Raw genomic sequence first — 17598 nt, 5'->3', positions numbered from 1 at the left:
TTTTAGAAACCTGAGTAAGTGTACTGAGGTATGGAACCTTTGTCACCAATGAATACCTGGTATAGACCTGCGGTATGGTAAGAAGAACCATCCCGATTTGGTGCCACCTACTGAACCCAGGTGCTGTGCGAAGTAGGGGATAGTGCAGAGCTGAGGGATGGGGTGGGGAAGGCCCCAAGGTAATGCCAGGTCAGGAGCCTGGATTCAGAGCTACAGGGAACTCCACAGCCACTTGGCATGCAAGGACTGCAATGAAGAAAAGGAAGCGTAAGGACACCTGTTAAGATGGTAAGAAAGGCTTCGCAATGCATATAGGGACCCGTGCGCCTGGGATTTACAACTGCGGAAGGGACTGGGCTCACCTCCCAATAGATCCTGCGCAGTTCTGACCACACATCTTCTACAAGGACATGGGTTTCATTTAAGCCACTGAGTTTGTGGCAATTTGTGTGTTTGTGTGTGTGTGTGTATGTTTGTTAATACTGGTATATACCACCAGTAATAAAAAATATGACAGTAATCAATGTGAAATCAATTAGTCTATTTACATACAACCAATACACAAACACTATACTTATGAATTATGAACAATAGACAAATGTGACTACAACAGATTTTAAACACGTAGATGGCCAAGGAAGCAATCACTGCAATAAAGGCAACTCACAGAACGGGAGTTATCATGACAAAAATCAATCATGAGCGCATACATATGTGCACACTAAAGAAAATGCATGGTAACGGTTTATAAGACGCAGCAAATGAAGTTCTCAGAGAACATTTCTACAGAAAACTACTACCCCAAGAATAAAGAAAGATCTCTAATAACAACATAACTTTAGTGTGAGAAAACAATAGGGAGAACAACGTATTAATCAAAATTTAGCTACAGGAAGGAAATAATACAGATGGAGAACTCGAGGATCTGTAGATGAAAGCACAATAGAAAGGCCAATGGACACAGGTTCCCTTGAACAAAGATAAACAAAATTGACAATTTTCACTATATGAACTAAGAGAAAACGAGGGAGGCCTCCATTCAGTACAATCTGGAATGAAAGACAGGAACTTCAACTCCTACCACGGAAGGACAAAGCAGCAGAAGAGACGACTATAACAATTCCGCACCCACAACAGGACAGCCTCCAAGAAGTGGTTAGATCCTGGTCTGTGCCTCTCCCTGACCTTGCTTTACTTGACAAATCTATCCAGGCTCCATCCCGCAGGGTCCCATCCCCCTCTGCCTACTGACCTTGTAGGCTGCTTCCCTCCTGGCTCTGCTCACCGGCCTCCTCCTCTGTTTTCGGGGACCAAGAACAGAATACGAACTTCTTCCTTCAAGCCAATCTTTTTCCTGTCTGTGTTCCTCTCTCTTTCTGCCCAAAACAACATCAGGCCATGTAGGTGGGACGACGGACCTGCAGGCATGTGTATCCCCACACGGGGCTGAGGACACATGCCCCGGATGGCTCGGACATACAGAGGGGACCCAAGGGCAGCGGCTGCCCCCTGAAGGGAAACCATGCTTGGGGCTCCCTTGCTGCTAGAGGGCTGCCGCGCGGTGCTGACTACGGTCGCGTGTGGTCACGATGCCCCACATAACCCTGAGGAGCTCGGGAAGTGGGGTCCCTGTAAACAGCCTCAAAGATGCGGTGAAGAGCACCAAGCCCCGCAGAGCCCCACACTGGACCCAGCGGAGCCCCAAACGCCGCCGCGTGCGGTGCCGCGAGGGGGCCGCCGAGGACCGCTGATGGGGCTGAGGACAGCGTCGCGGTGCGCTCGGGCTGCACGCTGTGGCCACGACGAGATTCCGCAGATATGAAGAAGATTCCCTGACCCCTGTTAGGATGGTGAGGCAGGCATGACTCGGATCGTAGCAACAGAGAGAGGGACCCTCAAACGGGGACGTCGCCGGGGGAGACAGCGCCTTTCACTCCAACCACAGCACAGGCCAGTTAGAATTATGGCTAAAGAGGAAGGTCAGGGACAGTGGATGGGAAATTCCTAAGATGAAAGGAAGGGGTATTCCAGTTAAAGAAACTGAAAAGGATCCCTCCTGAAAACAGGTAATGAGTTTGGTGGTAGATGGTGGGGGTTCTGTCCAAAGCTAACCTAGCATGGTTCTTGCTGAAACTAGATTTTACAAGGACATGCAGAGGTGAGTTCAGGAGAAATTTCAGGAGCCTAAGGTATGGGAAACCGAAAAAACTTTGTCACAGTTGAGGTATGGTGCCCTAAGGTGTGAAGAGTTCTGTGCAGGCTGCTCCCTCATAGTGTTGCGCAGAGTCCCCCGGTACTTCTGCAAAAACGCAGAGGTTGGTGCTGTGTGCGGGTCCACCGTACAGTGTCGCATACAGTGCCACTTCACAGAAAACATGTATTCGCTGACACCTTTTACTCTTTAATTTTCTTTTAGGTACTCTCTACACCCAATGTGGGACTCGAATGCATGACCGAGAAAGCAAGAGTTGCTCCACTGACCAAGCCAGCCCGGAGCCCTGAAGCACTTGCTAAGATAATAAGTAAGGTGTTATTCAGCACCTCAGCAATAGGAACCTTTCCATTTGGGATTTGAGACTGGGGGAGAGACTGGGCTGAGCTCCATATACAACCTACACAATTCTGCCCACAGAACTTGAACAAATGGGTTTCCTTTAAGCCACTCACTTTGTGGTAATTTGTGACACAGCAATATAAAACTATTACAGTAATAAATGTGAAATCAATTACAATACTCATTGCATAAGAAATATACCATGTATTATTCTTATAAATTTTGGGGAGAAAATGGCTTATGAGACTACATCAAACTCTGAAACTTCTGCATATCCAAGGAAGCAATCAACAGAGTAAAAGGCAACTTACTAGAATGGGAGATAATTGCAAATCCTATAGAAAATAAGGTGATTTCTTTGTTTTGTTTTGTTTTTAAAAATTTATGTATTTGAGAGAGAGACAACGAGAGCTAGGGTGGGGGGTAAGGGCAGAGGAAGAGAGAGTCTTACGCAGATTCCCTGCTAAGCACAGAGCGCTACGCAGGGCTTTGTCTCATAACCCTGAGATCATGACCTGATCCAAAACCAAGATCTCCAATGCTTAATTGACTGTGCTACCCAGGCACTCCTAAGGTTTTTGTTTTGTTTTGTTTTGTTTCCTATCCAGCATAGTTCAGGAACTTTTTCAAGTAAAAATCTAAAGAAACAAACCAAAAAAAGTGATTAGGGCGCCTGGGTGGCTCAGTGGGTTAAGCCTCTGCCTTCGGCTCAGGTCATGATCTCAGGGTTCTGGGATCGAGTCCCGCATCGGGCTCTCTGCTCAGCAGGGAGCCTGCTTCCTCCTCTCTCTCTGCCTGCCTCTCTGCCTACTTGTGATCTCTGTCTGTCAAATAAATAAATAAAATCTTTAAAAAAAAAGTGATTAAATCTTGCCATTTGTAATGATATGGATGGAGCTAGAGGGCATTATGCTAAGTGAAGCAAGTCAGTCAGAGGAAGACAAACACCAAATAATTTCACTGGTACGTGGAATTTAAGAAACAAAACAAACAATACAAGTGGAGGAAGAGATAGAGGCAAACCAAGAATGAAAGAACAAACAGATGGTTCCCAGAGGGGAGTAGGGTGGAGTGTGTGTGTTTGTGTGTCTGTGTGTGTGTGTGTGCATGTGTAATAGGTGATGGGGATTTAGGAGTGCACTTGTCATGACGAGCACCGTATGTTGGATGGAAGCGCTGAATCACTATATTGTACACCTGAAACTAATATTACACTGTATGTTAACTAACTATAATTTAAATAAAAACTTTAAAAATATATGTGATTAAAAATATAGACAAAAGAGGGGCTCCCAGGTAGCTCAGTCAGATAATTGTCTAGCTCTTGGTTTCAGCGTACTGGTCTCTGTGCTCTGTGCAGATTCTGCTTCTCCCTCTCCCTCTGTTCCTCCCCACCACTCATGAGCTCACTCTCTCTCAAATAAATAAATAAAATATTTTTTAAAAAGATATGGACAGAAAATTGGATAAACATTTCTCCAAAGAGGGTATAAATATGGCCAACAAGTATATGAAAAGTTGGTCAACATGAGGGGCCTGGCTGACTCAGCATATGACTCTTGATCTCAGGGCTGGGAGTTCAGGCCCTATGTTTGGGGTGGAGCCTACTTTAAAAAAAAATTAAAATTAAAAAAAAATTTTTTTGGAAGATTTTATTTATTTATTTGACAGACAGAGATCACAAGTAAACAGAGAAGCAGGCAGAGAGAGAGGAGGAAGCAGGCTCCCTGCCGAGCAGAGAGCCTGATGCGGGGCTCGATCCCAGGACCCTGGGATCATGATCTGAGCGGAAGGCAGAGGCTTAACCCACTGAGCCACCCAGGCGCCCCTAAAATTCAAAAATTTTTAAAAAGACTGTCAGCATCACTAATTATCAGGGAAATGCATATCAAAAGCACAACGATATAATGCCTCACATGCATCAGGACGGCCATTATCAAAAGAACAGAAAATGGTGATTTTTGCAGGGAAATGAAGCTGGAACACAAGAGCACTGTGATGTGAATGTAAACAGCGCTCCATGATAGAAAGCAGTAAGGAGGTTACTAAAAAATATAAAAAGAGATAATACCATATGATCCTATAACCCTACTACAGTATTCATCCAAAATACTCAACATAGGATCTCAAAGACATATATGGACCCCCATGTCCTTTGCAACATTATTCACAATACCAAGAGGTGCACCAACCCTAATGTCCATTGTTAAATGAATGGACAGAGAAAATCAGGTATACACATACAATGGAATATTATATAGCCTTAAGAAAAAATCTCGTCACAGGGTGCCTGGATAGCTCAGTTAATTAAGCATCTGCCTTTGGCTCAGGTCATGATCCCAGGGTCCCTGCTTAGTGGGGAGCCTGCTTTTCTGCCTGCCCCTGCTTCCCCATTTGTGCTCTCTATCAAAATCTTTTTTAAAATCTTCTTTTAAAATTTAAATTCAATTATCCAACATATAATACACCATTAGTTTCTGTTGTAGTGTTCATTGATTCATCAGTTACATATAATGCTCAGTGGTCATCACATCACATGCCCTTCTTAATGCCCATCAGCTAGTTACCCCATGCCCCCACCCACCACACCTTCCACAATCCTCAGTTTGTTCCCAGAGTCAAGAGTCTCTCATGGTTTGTCTCCCTCTCTGATTTCCTCCCATTCAGTTTTCCCTCCCTTTCCCGATGATCCTCTGTGCTATTTCTTATATTCCACATATGAATGAAACCATACAACTGTCTTTCCCTGACTGACTTATTTCACTTAGCACAATACCAACCAGTTCCATCCACATTGTTGTAAATGGTAGATATTCATCCTTTCTGATGGCTGAGTAATAGTCCATATTCCATTGTATATACGAACCACATCTTTATCCATTCATCTGTTGAAGGACATCTCAGCTCCTTCCGCAGTTTGGCTATTGCAGACATTGCTGCTATGAATTTCGGGATGGAGGTGCCCCTTCTTTTCACTACATCAGTAACTTTTTAAAAAGATTTTATTTATTTATTTGACAGAGAGAGAAAGATCACATGTAGGCAGAGCAGCAGGCAGAGAGAGAGGGGGAAGCAAGCTCCTTGCCGAGCAGAGAGCCCAATGCGGGGCTCGATCCCAGGACCCTGAGATCATGACCTGAGCTGAAGGCAGAGGCTCAACCCACTGAGCCACCCAGGAGCCCCCATAGCTATATCTTTAGGGTAAATACCCAGTGGTGCAATTGCTGGGTTCTAGGGTAGCTCTATTTATAACTTCTTGAGGAACCTCCATACTGTTTTCTAGAGTGGCTGCATCAGCTTGCATTCCCACCAACAGTGTAGGAGGGTTCCCCCTTCTCCACATCCTCACCAACATTTGTTGTCGAAAAAGAAAGAAGGAAAGAAGGAAGGGAGGGAGGAAGGAAGGAAGGGAGGGCAAGGAAGGAACAGAGGGAGGGAGGGAGGGAGGGAGGATGGATGGATGGATCTTGTCACATGCTACTGCATGAATGGACATCAAGAAGATTGTGCTACCAAAAATAAACCAGTAACGAAAATAACAAATCCTACATTATCTCACCACTATGAAATATCAAAGTAGTGATAATTTTGGAAAGAAAAGGAGAAGGAGGGATGCCTGGGTGGCTCAGTCCGTTAAGCCGCTGCCTTCGGCTCAGGTCATGATCCCAGGGTCCTGGGATCAAGTCCCTCATCAGGCTCCTTGTTCGGCGGGGAGCATGCTTCTCTCTCCGCCTCTGCCTGCTTGTGTGCTCGCTCTCTCCTTCTCTGACAAATTAATAAAATCTATTAAAAAAAAAGAAAAGGGAAAGGAAGGGGATATTAGTTGGTTATAGGACTACAAAATGAAAAGTTTTAGATAGTCGTTGAATAACAATGTAAATATACCTAACACTGATTAACCAAATGCCTAAAAATACTTAAGATGGTACATTTAAAGCTATGTATTTTTTACACAATGAAAAATAATTTTTTAAGAAGAAAATCACAAAGGACATAGGACGATGGGATAACTGACTCTGAAGACTGTATCACAGACTCCCAAGCTATAGATCAGTGCCATGGAGAAGAAGCAAGTAGCCACCACAGTGGGAGTCCTGAGATTCCAGATTTCCTAAGAGATCTTCAGACTCTGTGGGAAGAGATTTTACATGGCAGGAGAACCATGCCTAGCCCAGTGTGCCCAATCTTTTCATGCTCTCCGGTCATAAGTTCTTATTTCTTGCCTATCTTGCTTCACTCCTTCCCTCCCAAAAAAACCTCCAGTAAGTTTCCCACCAGACATTCCCTTCTCTCTCTCTCTGCTTGCTGAGCTTGCAGGCTACTTCCCTGATTGCCCTTCATGGTCTGCAAGGCTGCCAGCCCACGATTATAATAAAAATATTCTTCCTTCGCGACAGACATGTTCATATGTGTGTCCCATACTGTTTCTGCTCAAAACAAATCCAGAGTACATTATGAGAACAATTGGTACAGTCAGCAGGTGGTTTCCCCAGAAGGAGATGATAAGCCCTTGGACTGCTTGGATTCAGCAACTGGACCCAACAGCTGCGGCCACAGCCTAAGGGGCACCACTGGTTGTTGGCACGCTTGCTGCTTAATGGCTAGTGCATTTGTTGTTTTCGTCGGGTATTGCCAAAAAATTACTAGCGGGAGAAAAATTGGAAAATTCACAAACATGTGGAAAATAAGCCCCAACTCCGGAACAACCAATGGGTCAAAGAGGAAATCAAAAGGGAAATCACAAAGTATCTTGAGACAAATGAAAATAAAAATGCAACATAACGAAGCCTATGAGATACAGCAAAAGCAGTCCTAAGAGGGGCATTTCTAACACTAAATGCCTACGTTGGGAAAAAAGAAAGATCTCACATAAGCAACCTAATTGTAATCCAAGGAACAATACAGAGAGGAACTCACCAACCCCAAAGTTCACAGAGGAAGGAAACAATACAGATTCGAACAGGTCAATGAAATAGAGACTAGAAAAACAAAAGGAAAAAAATCAACAAACTTAGAGTTGATGGTTTGAAGAGAGACAAAATGGGCAAAGCTTCAGCTAAACTAAAAGAAAAAAAGAGGCAGGACTCAAAATCAGAAGTGAAACAGGAGTCAGTGTAACCGGTATGAGTGAAATAGAGGATTTTAAGAGACTACTAAAACAATTATATGTCCACAAATTAGATACCTAAAAGAAATGGATAAATTATGTTGCTACCCCTCGCTCACCTGCTTCAGCCATTCCTTCCCAAGAAACACTTCCGCTAAGGTCCCAGCAACAGCTCTGTCCTGTGTCGCTCTGCCCACCGGATGCTCCTCTGGTCACTTTGCGTGGATTGCCAGTGTCTCCTGCTTCTAGGGGACCACGAGGCTAACAGAAAACGTCTTACTTCAATTGCAATCATGTTGGGGTTTGTGTGCCTTACTTTTTCAAAGTGAGTCCAGAGGACGTGTTTAGAACAATTGGTGCCTCGAGCCGAGTAGTTCACACCAGACAGACACGATACGTCGAACCTGGACCGCTTGGGTCCTTCAGCTGGACCCACAAGCAGGAGCCGCTGCCTAAAGGGACCCGCCTGTCATTGGCACCCTTGTCACTTCGTGGCGAGGGCGTTGTGTTGATTTTTACGGAGTAATGCCATGATTTCCCAGCCTAAAATGGAGGAGCTCCAAAAGTTGACTGCGTGAGCCGCTTAGAGTGCCCCACCCCCGCCCCCGTGCTCCCCGCCCCCATGCTCTCCGCCCCCGTGCTCCCCCGCCCCCAGTCCTGCGCGCGCATCTGCGCATCTGCCTAAGGTGCCGGGAACATGGTCACACGTGGTGCAAAGAGGCTTCGTGTCAGGAGTCTGAGACTCCGTGCGTAGGGGTGCTCAATCTTTTCTCTACTCTATGGGGGCACTTGAAAAACCACTTTCCACTTTCTCTGACTTTTTCTGAGTCAAATACCAGCCTTCGCCAAGAGGTGAGGGAATGCCCTCCCCCCCAATTCCTTCAAGTGTCTGGGAGGATTGCTCTGCTGGTGAATAGACTCTTCAGGAAATGGTGCCTGCCTTGGTCAGGATTGGTACTCCAGCCCAGCGGTACATAGAGGGTTTATTTATGAAGAAATAAAGACACTCAGAAATGGAGCTTGTTGCTAGTAGGCCTGACTACAAAAATTGTCAAAAGTCTTCTTTAGAGGAAGGCCTGGCAGGCTCCTTCTATAGAGCATGCGACTCTTAATCTGAGATTTGTGCGTTGGAGCCCCAGCTGGACATACAGATCGCTTAAAAATAAAATCTTTTAAAAAAATGTTTTCTTTAGAGAGAGAGAAAAAAATATATATAGCTAGCAACTCAGAGATAAACGTAAAGAGAGGAAAAACATCCAAGGAGTAGTGAAGGTAGCATAAAAACTTTTATTTTTCTTATTCATGATTGAAGTTACAGGTAACAGTTTGTACCCAATATTAATATCAACAATGTATTAAGCTATGTATGCTTATATATTTTTTTCAGTACATATATATACATATATATATGCTTACTTATGCATGTGTAAGTGAAATGAATGACAGCAATGATACAAAGGACAAGAAGGAAGAATTAGGACTCTTCTGTTTATATAAGATACTTAAACTATCCCGGAAGTTGTAGGGAGTGTTTGGAAAGTGGACTTGAATTTATTGTAAATGTTTATTACAAACTCTAGGGCAATCATTAAAAACTTAAAAAAAAATCAAATGAGTGAAGAAAAATCAAGCTAGATACTGAAATTTACTTGAGTTTGCAAGGAAAGCTATAGACTGTCTGTCTTTGGAGGTGTCTATGAGAATAGAAATGTGGTTCCGGAAGTAACAGATCTGAAATACTTATTGACTGAGTAAATAAAAACGCAGTCTGAGGGAGTTAGATAATCACTTGCATGAATGAAAAATTCATGTGCTTGTTGATTATTCTTATTCTAAAATGTTTGACGATTTTAATTCTCCTCCATTCTCTTTCCACCTTGGTCAACCCATTTCTATTGTGCATTCAGGAGCTGGGGTACTTTCTTACTTATATCTGAACAGTATTTAAGATAGCATCCCAGAAACAAAATTTGGTTCTATGCAATGACTGGTCTGGTCAATAAACTTCTCATAAGAAAAAGCTATAATTAATTAACCATTAATTAAAAATTTTCAAATAGGGGCACTTGGCCGTCCCAGTTAGTAGAGCATGTGACTCTTGATCTCGGGTTCGTGAGTCTGAGCCCTACGTTGGAAATAGAGATCACTTAAAAAATAAAGATTTTTTTTTTTAAAGTGAATGAATGGAGGAAGTATACCAGCTAATCCTAACCAAAAGAAAACAAGGGTAGTTACATTTATTTCAGATAGAATGGACTTCAAAGCAAGAAAATTAATCAGGGATAGATAAGGGTGCTGGGGTCAATTCTCCAAGAAGACTTAACAACCCTTAGTGAGTATAAACCTAACACCAGAATATCAAACTATGTGAGGCAAAAACTAATAGAACAGCGAAGAAAAATAAATGAATCCACTATCATAGTTGGAGGCTTCAACATCCCTCCATCAGAAATGGACAGATTCAGCAGGCAGAAAATCAGTAGGGATGTAGTTGAACTCAACAACACCATCAATCAGCAGAATATAATCCACATCTATAGACAACTTCATCCAACAACAGCAGCATACACATTCTCCTCTAGCTCACATGAAACATTGACCAAGATGGACACCTGAGTGGCTCAGTCAGTTAAGTGTCTGCCTTAGGCTCAGGTCGCGATCCCAGGGTCCAGGGATCCAGTCCTACATGGGGCTCCCTGCTCAGTGGGGAGTCTGCATCTACCTTTCCTTCTGCCTCTGCTCCCCCTGCTTGTGCTCTCTCTCTCTCTTTCTCTCTGACAAATAAATAAAATAACATAAAATGAAGCAGTGACCAAAATAGACCACATTCTGAGCTATGAAACATACCTTACTACACTTAAAAGAATAGAAATTATATAGTGTCTGCTCTCAGATCACAATGGAATTAAACAGGAAATCAGTTACAAAGATAAATGGAAAAATAGGAAGTGTGGGGAGATTAAAAAAAAATACACTTCTAACCTTTCTGTGCTACCCAGTGTAAGGGACCATACAGCATTGTTCTGGGTTTCCATTATAATGTAGAGGGAAACATTCACGGTGTGTGGAGCCCTTCATGTCCTGCAAATGAGGGAGAGGATGTCCTCAGATTCTTTGCAGCACAAACCCACTTAGGTGGCACCAACCATGCCTTCCAAACGGAACAGTACATCTATAAAAGGAAAAGCAACAGCATCTTCATCTTAAGTCTGAAGAGAAGCTGAGAGAAGTTTCTGTGGGCAGCTTGTGCCATTGAAGACCCACCTGATGTCCAAGTCATAACATCCAGGAATCCTGGCCAGTGGGTTGTGCCCGAGTTGCTGCTGACCAGAGCCATCCCTGTTGCTGGAAGCTTCACTCCTGGAAAATTCACTATCGAGATCCAGGCAGCCTTCTGGAAGCCATAACTTACAGTGCTTACTGATTCCAGAGCTGATCACCAGCCTCTCATGGGCTGTCTTTTTCCTTTTTTTAAGGCTTAATTATTTATTTTATTTTATTTTATTTTATTTAAAGATTTTATTTATTTGAGAGAGAGAGAGAATGAGAGAGAGAGAGAGCATGAGAAGGGGGAGGGTCAGAGGGAGAAGCAGACTCCCTGCCGAGAAGGGAGCCCAATGGGGGACTTGATCCCGGGACTCCAGGATCATGACCTGAGCCGAAGGCAGTTGCTTAACCAACTGAGCCACCCAGGCGCCCCTTAATTATTTATTTTAGAGAAAGAGGTTGAGTTGGAGCAGAGGGAGAGAGAGAATCCTGAAGCAGACCCCCAGCTGAGCGTGGAGCTGGAGGTGCCATCTCACCACCCTGAGATCATGACCCGAGGTGCAACCAAGAGTCAGAGCTCAACTGACTGAGCCAGGCGCCCCAACACAGAGGTATGTTATGTCCACCTGCCTACCACCACTCTGTGTAACAGACTCTCCTCTGAGCTAGTCGTGCTGCCGCCCCTTAAGAACCAGAGAGCTCCCTGCATGGGTCTGATGTGGTGCATGCTGACCCAGGAAATTCTAATCACCTCCCATGAACACCCATGCGAGGTCATGCTTGATCTCTACGCCTACAGAGATCCTGAAGGGATTGAAAAGGAGAAGCAGGCCCCTGGTAGAAAGGCTGTGACCAAGGAGAAATTTCTGGGTGAATAGATTGCTCTGGGTCCTGAATTTGCTGCTGTTGAACCTAAGGTCACAAATGGATCTGAGGTGCCCTCTGTGCCCCTTCAACCCTTCCCTCAGGAAGACTGGAACCCTCAGCTGCCCACGGGGGACTGGTCTGCAGTTCCCACTGCTCGGACCACTGACTGGGCAGGAAGAGCCATGGAGGCTACTTTGCCTGTTCTTGCACAGACTCCTGAATGGGGAATGGAACTAAGGTTGACAGAAAAATCAACTGTTTCTTTTTTTTTTTTTAAGATTTTATTTATTTATTTGGCAGACAGAGATCACAAGTAGGCAGAGAGAGAGAGAGAGGAGGAAGCAGGCTCCCCACAGAGCAGAGAGCCCGATGTGGGGCTCGATCCCAGGATCCTGAGATCATGACCTGAGCCGAGGGCAGAGGCTTTAACCCCCTGAGCCACCCAGGCGCCCCAAATCAACTGTTTCTAAAATTAAAACAAAAAGCCCACACTTCTAACAAACACATGGGTCAGAGAAGAAATCTCAAGGGAAATTTCAAAATACTTTGAACGGAATAAAATTAAAACACAACATACCGGAATTTGGGAGATACAATGAGAGCAGAGTTTAGAGAGAAATGTATACAGTTGAATGCATTAGTTAGAAAAAGAGAAAGATCTAAAATCAGTGATCTAAGTTTCCACTTTAGGAAACTAGAAAAAGAAAAGCCAATGAAATCCAAGGTAAGCAGAAGAGAAGAAATCCTAAGAACTAGATCAGAAATTAATGAGTATGTAATCAGGAAATCACTAGAGTTGGCGTCCAAATTCAGGTGTAAATGACTTCAAAGTGGCCCTCCTCCGAGTGCCTCAGCGAGAGATGATTTGAGTCAAACTCAGGACTAGTGTTTTTTGTTTGTTTGTTTGTTTGTTTTTTGTTTTTGTTTTGTTTTGTTTTTACCAATTTTGAAGGCTGGATGCCTTACTTATTCACCCACCATTTGAGTCACCCCTTCAGTGCCTTTCTGCCCTGATGCATACATGCCTGTGCGTATCTAGAAAACCATGGGGCACTTCTTTCCAGAAAATGGATACAGAAGGCAGTGAAGAGGCTTCTGGGAGAAAAGTGATCCTAATAAGGAAGGGAGCAGAGATGATGAGGTTTGTCGAATTATAGCTTCACAAAGGCAGGAGCCTGAGGAAGCTGGAAGGACTAAGGAGACGGGGCTTTGATATGTGCTTGAAGATCTGGCACATAAGTAGCCCTGCTTTCCTACCATCCCCCCTAACAGACAGAGGCAGCATTCTCTCCACCCGCCGCTTCACACAGACCAGACCTCTCGGCTCCTGGGAGAGTGCCTGTTTGTGGCTTAGGGCAAGGCTCCCATCCTGGTACAGGACAGCAGGTGTGCCTGGAGGAAAGCCTATGCCTAGAGTATGGAGACAGAGGAGGAAGTAGTTGCTGGAGAAAGGTCAGCAGTTCTGAGCCAAAGTGGTGGTTTTCAGAAAAGATTGCCCAAAGTAGGAGAAGGAGACCATGGCTAAAGCCAAGATTTTTGTTTTGTTTTGCTTTGTTGTGTTTTAAGCCAAGTTTTAATTAATCAGTTTGGTTGTTAACCAAATGTCCACACCCTTCGCTGCTCCATGAAGTCGAGCTGGGCATCTGCCCCATTGGAAATGGGAGGCAGTAACACCCGCAGGAAATACATGCATTATCTCACTTAAGATTCGCAACCTCCCCTTTGTACATTTATAAAAAGAAATGAGACTCAAAGAGGATCAAGAACCTATCAAATTCGCAACACAATTCAGAAATTAAATGAGGAAGTCATCTCAGCAACATGGAGGAGTTAGAAGCCGTGGAACCTCCTTCCCCACAAAAGACACTGGCTCATCAACAATGCCCTTTGTGAGAAATCAGAAACTAGTGTGAAGGCTCCCACCCCAGGGGAAAATAAGGCCACACTCCTCAAAGCTGGTGAGGAGATTCAGGACAGAGACTTGGCCCTCAGTACGATGCTGTATGATCAGAAAGAAGCTGCATAGCTTCCAGTTTTGCCCAGCTCTCAAGTTTCCCAAGGGGGCTCCCCAAAGACCAGCTTCTGCCTGCCAATCTTCAGGCTCTGACCATTCCGGCACGTTGTAGCATCCCAAGAGAGAATGGAGGTGGCAGCTCGGACTGGAAAACATTGCAACTCCTGTCTCAGTCCAGTCAGGCTACTGTCACAGAAGGCCATAGACTGGGGGGCTTGTAAACAGCAGACATGTATTTCTCACAGTCGTGGAAGTGGCGGAGTCCAGATCAAGGTGCTGGCCAATTACGTCTCTGATGAGAGCCCACTTCTTGGATCCTGGATGGTCATGTTTTCTCTATTGTTCTCACATGTCAGAGGTGGGGCACGGGAGTTCTCTGGGGCAACTTTTTAAGGGCACTAACCCCCATTAATAAGGGTTTAGCTCTCATGATCTAATCACCTCCTAAAGGTCCCACCTCCAAGTACCAGCTCATTGGGAGTTAGGTTTCAACCTACAAATTGGGGAGGCCACAAGCATTCAGTCCATAGCATTCTGCCTCTGGACCCCAAAGATCCGCATCTTTACCAAATGTCAGCTCAAATGTCTAAGTCCAAAGTTTCCTCTAAATACCACATAAATCAGGGGCGCCTGGGTGGCTCAATTGCTAAGCCTTTGTCTTCGGCTCAGGTCATGATCCCAGGGTTCTGGGATTGAGTCCTGCATCGGACTCCCTGTTTAGTGGGGAGCCTGTTTCTCACTCTCCCTCTCTCTCTGTCTCTATCTCTCAGGAATAAATAAATAAAATCTTGAAAAAAAAAAATCAGGTGATTGAAGCAATAATGCCCACCCTGCTGACCAAGACAAGCGCAAACCAGATGGTTTCACTGGTGAATTCCATCAAACATCTAAAGAAGAAATAATACCCATCCATATTAAACTCCTCCAAAAATTAATTTATTTTATTTTATTTTTTTAAAAATTGTATTTATTAATTTGACAGAGAGAGAAAGAGAGAGAGAGAGAGAACAGCAGGGGGAGCAGCAGCAGAGGGAGAGAGAGAAGCAGGCTCTCTGAGCAGGGAACCCGATGTGGGGCTCCATCCCAGGACCCTGGAATCATGACCTGAGTTGAAGGCACACACTTAACAACTGAGCCACCCAGGCGCCCCTCCTCCAAAAATTTAAAGAGGAAACACTCCCAAACTCATCTAATGAGGCCACCATTCCCACAATACCAAAGCCAGTTCTCACTATGAGAAAAGAAAACTAGAGGCCAATATCCCTGATGAATACAGATGTAAAAATTCAACAAAATTCTACTTAACCAAACTTAACTGCACATTAAAGAGATCAAACACTAGAATCAAGTGGGATTTATCTTTGGGATAAAAGGATGTTTCAATGTATGCAAATCAGTTAACATGATGTACACAAGTAATAAGATGAAGCACGAAAATAATATTATCCTCTCAATAAAGAAAAAAAATTTCACAAAAATTCAACACTTTTTCATGACAAAAGCTCTTAAAAATTGTGTATAGAATGAACATATTTCAACATAACAAAGGCCACATATGATAAGCCCCCAAGCTAATATTATATTCAACAATGAAAGATTTCCTCAAAAATAAGGAACAGGATAAGGGTGCCCACTCCCACCACTCCTATTCAGCATAGTACTAGAAGTCCTAATCACAATAATGAGGTAAAAATAAATAGATGAAAGATAGACAAATAGATAGATAGATAAATCAATGGCATCCAAGTCAGAAATGAAGAGTTAGATTGTCTCTGTTTCCAGATGACATGGTCTTATAGGTAGAAAACTCCTAAGACTCCGCTGAAAGAACTATGAGAACTAATCAATGTATTCAGTAAAGTTGCATGATACAAAATCAATGTATGAAAATTTTTTGCATTAACAATGAAATATCTAAAGAAAAATAAACAGTCTCATTTACAATAGATTCAAATAGAATATTTTATTCTTATTAAATTCTTTTTAAAAAAGAATAAAATATTTATGAATAAATTTAACCAAGGAGGTGAAAGATCTATACAATGAAAACAATAAAATATTGATAAAAGAAATTGAGCATAGAATGCAAATCAATGGAAAACATCCCAAGGTCATAGATAGAAAGAAATAATAATATTAAAATGTCCATACTGGGTGCCTGGGTGGCTCAGTGGGTTAAGCCTCTGCCTTTGCCTCAGGTCATGGTCTCAGGGTCCTGGGATCGAGCCCCGCGTCAGGCTCTCTGCTCAGTGGGGAGCCTGCTTCTTCTCTCTCTCTCTCTCTCTCTCTGCCTGCCTCTCTGCCTACTTGTGATCTGTCTGTCAAATAAATAAATAAAATCTTAAAATGTCCAAACTACCCCAAATCATCTGTGACTTTAATTTATTTTTTAAGATGTTATTTTATTTTAGGTGCACCTGGGTGGTTCTGTCAGTTAAGATCTGATTCTTTGTTTCCCCTCAGGTCATGATATCAATGTCATGGGATCATGCCCCAAGTCAGGCTCCAGGATCAGCGTGGAGTCCACCTGAGGTTCTCTCTCTCCCTCTCCCTCTGCCCTTCCCTTTCTCTTTTTGACAGAGAGAGAGAGAAGGAGCACAAGCAGTGAGAGCTGCAGGCAGAGGCAGAGGGAGAAGCAGGCTCCTCTTTGAGCAAGGAGCTCAATGCCGGGCTCAATCATGGAACCTGGGATCATGACCTGAGCCAAAGGCAGACAACAACTGAACCACTCAGGCATCCCAAGATTTTATTTTTAAGTAATCTCTACACCCAACATGGGGCTTGAACTCATGATCCCAAGATTAAGAGTCACATGTTCTACAACTGAGCCAGGGAGGCACCCCCAAAATCATCTAAAGATTCAATGAAATCCTGATCAAAATTCTAATGTTGTTTTTCACAAGATAAGTAATCCTAAAATTCATACAGAACAAAAGACCTTGGATAGCTGAGGCAATCTTGAGAACAAACAAAGCTGGAGGCATCACACTTCCTGATTTCAAACTACGCCACAAAGCTCTGGTAATCATACGGTACTGCCATGAAAACCAATACACAGACCAACTGAATAAAATCAAGAGCACTGGAATCAGTCCAAGCATAAATAGTCAATTTATATTTGACAATGGAGTCCAGAACTGAATGGGGTAAAGATCATCTTTTTAATAAATGGTGTCAGGAACACTGGATATTCACATAAAAGAATGAAATTGCACCCCTATCTTCACAAAACTTACCTCAAAATGGATGAAAGGCTTAAATGTAAGACTTGAAACCATAATACCTCTAGAAGAGAACATAGGGAAAAAGCTCCTTGACATTGGTCTTGGGTATGACACTAAAACCCTTTGGACATGATGACAAAAGCTGAAGCAACAAAAGCAAAAAGAAACAAATGGGACTAACATCAAACTAAAAAGCTTCAGCACAGCAGAAGAAACAATCAACAGAATGAAAAGGCAGCCTGTGGAATGGGACAAAATATTTGCAAACCATCAATCTGAGAAAAGGTTAATTTCCAAAATATATAAGGAACTCCCACAGCTCAATAACAAAAGAAACAAATAACCTGATTTATGGGCAAAGGACTTGAATAGACATTTCTCCAAAGGAAGCTGCAAACGGCCAACAAGTGTATGAAGAGATGCTCAGTCATCACAAATCAGAGCCACGACGAAATGTCACCTCACATCTGTCAGGATGGCTGTTATCAAAATAACAAAAGATAGCAAGTGTTGGCAAGGATTTGGAGAAATTAGAACCCTTGAACACCGTCACATGGTGCAGCCA

At 43.4% G+C, this 17598-nt stretch overlaps 1 pseudogene; it reads left to right on the top strand.

Moving 5' to 3' along the window:
• The first annotated feature begins 2117 nt into the window (after positions 1-2117).
• Positions 2118-11806, top strand: LOC125095511 (40S ribosomal protein SA-like; annotated as a pseudogene).
• Positions 11807-17598: the final 5792 nt, after the last annotated feature.

This window comes from Lutra lutra, chromosome 3 (assembly GCF_902655055.1).
Source record: "Lutra lutra chromosome 3, mLutLut1.2, whole genome shotgun sequence".
Classification (NCBI taxonomy): domain Eukaryota; kingdom Metazoa; phylum Chordata; class Mammalia; order Carnivora; family Mustelidae; genus Lutra; species Lutra lutra.
This window is presented reverse-complemented; position numbering and strand designations above follow the sequence as displayed.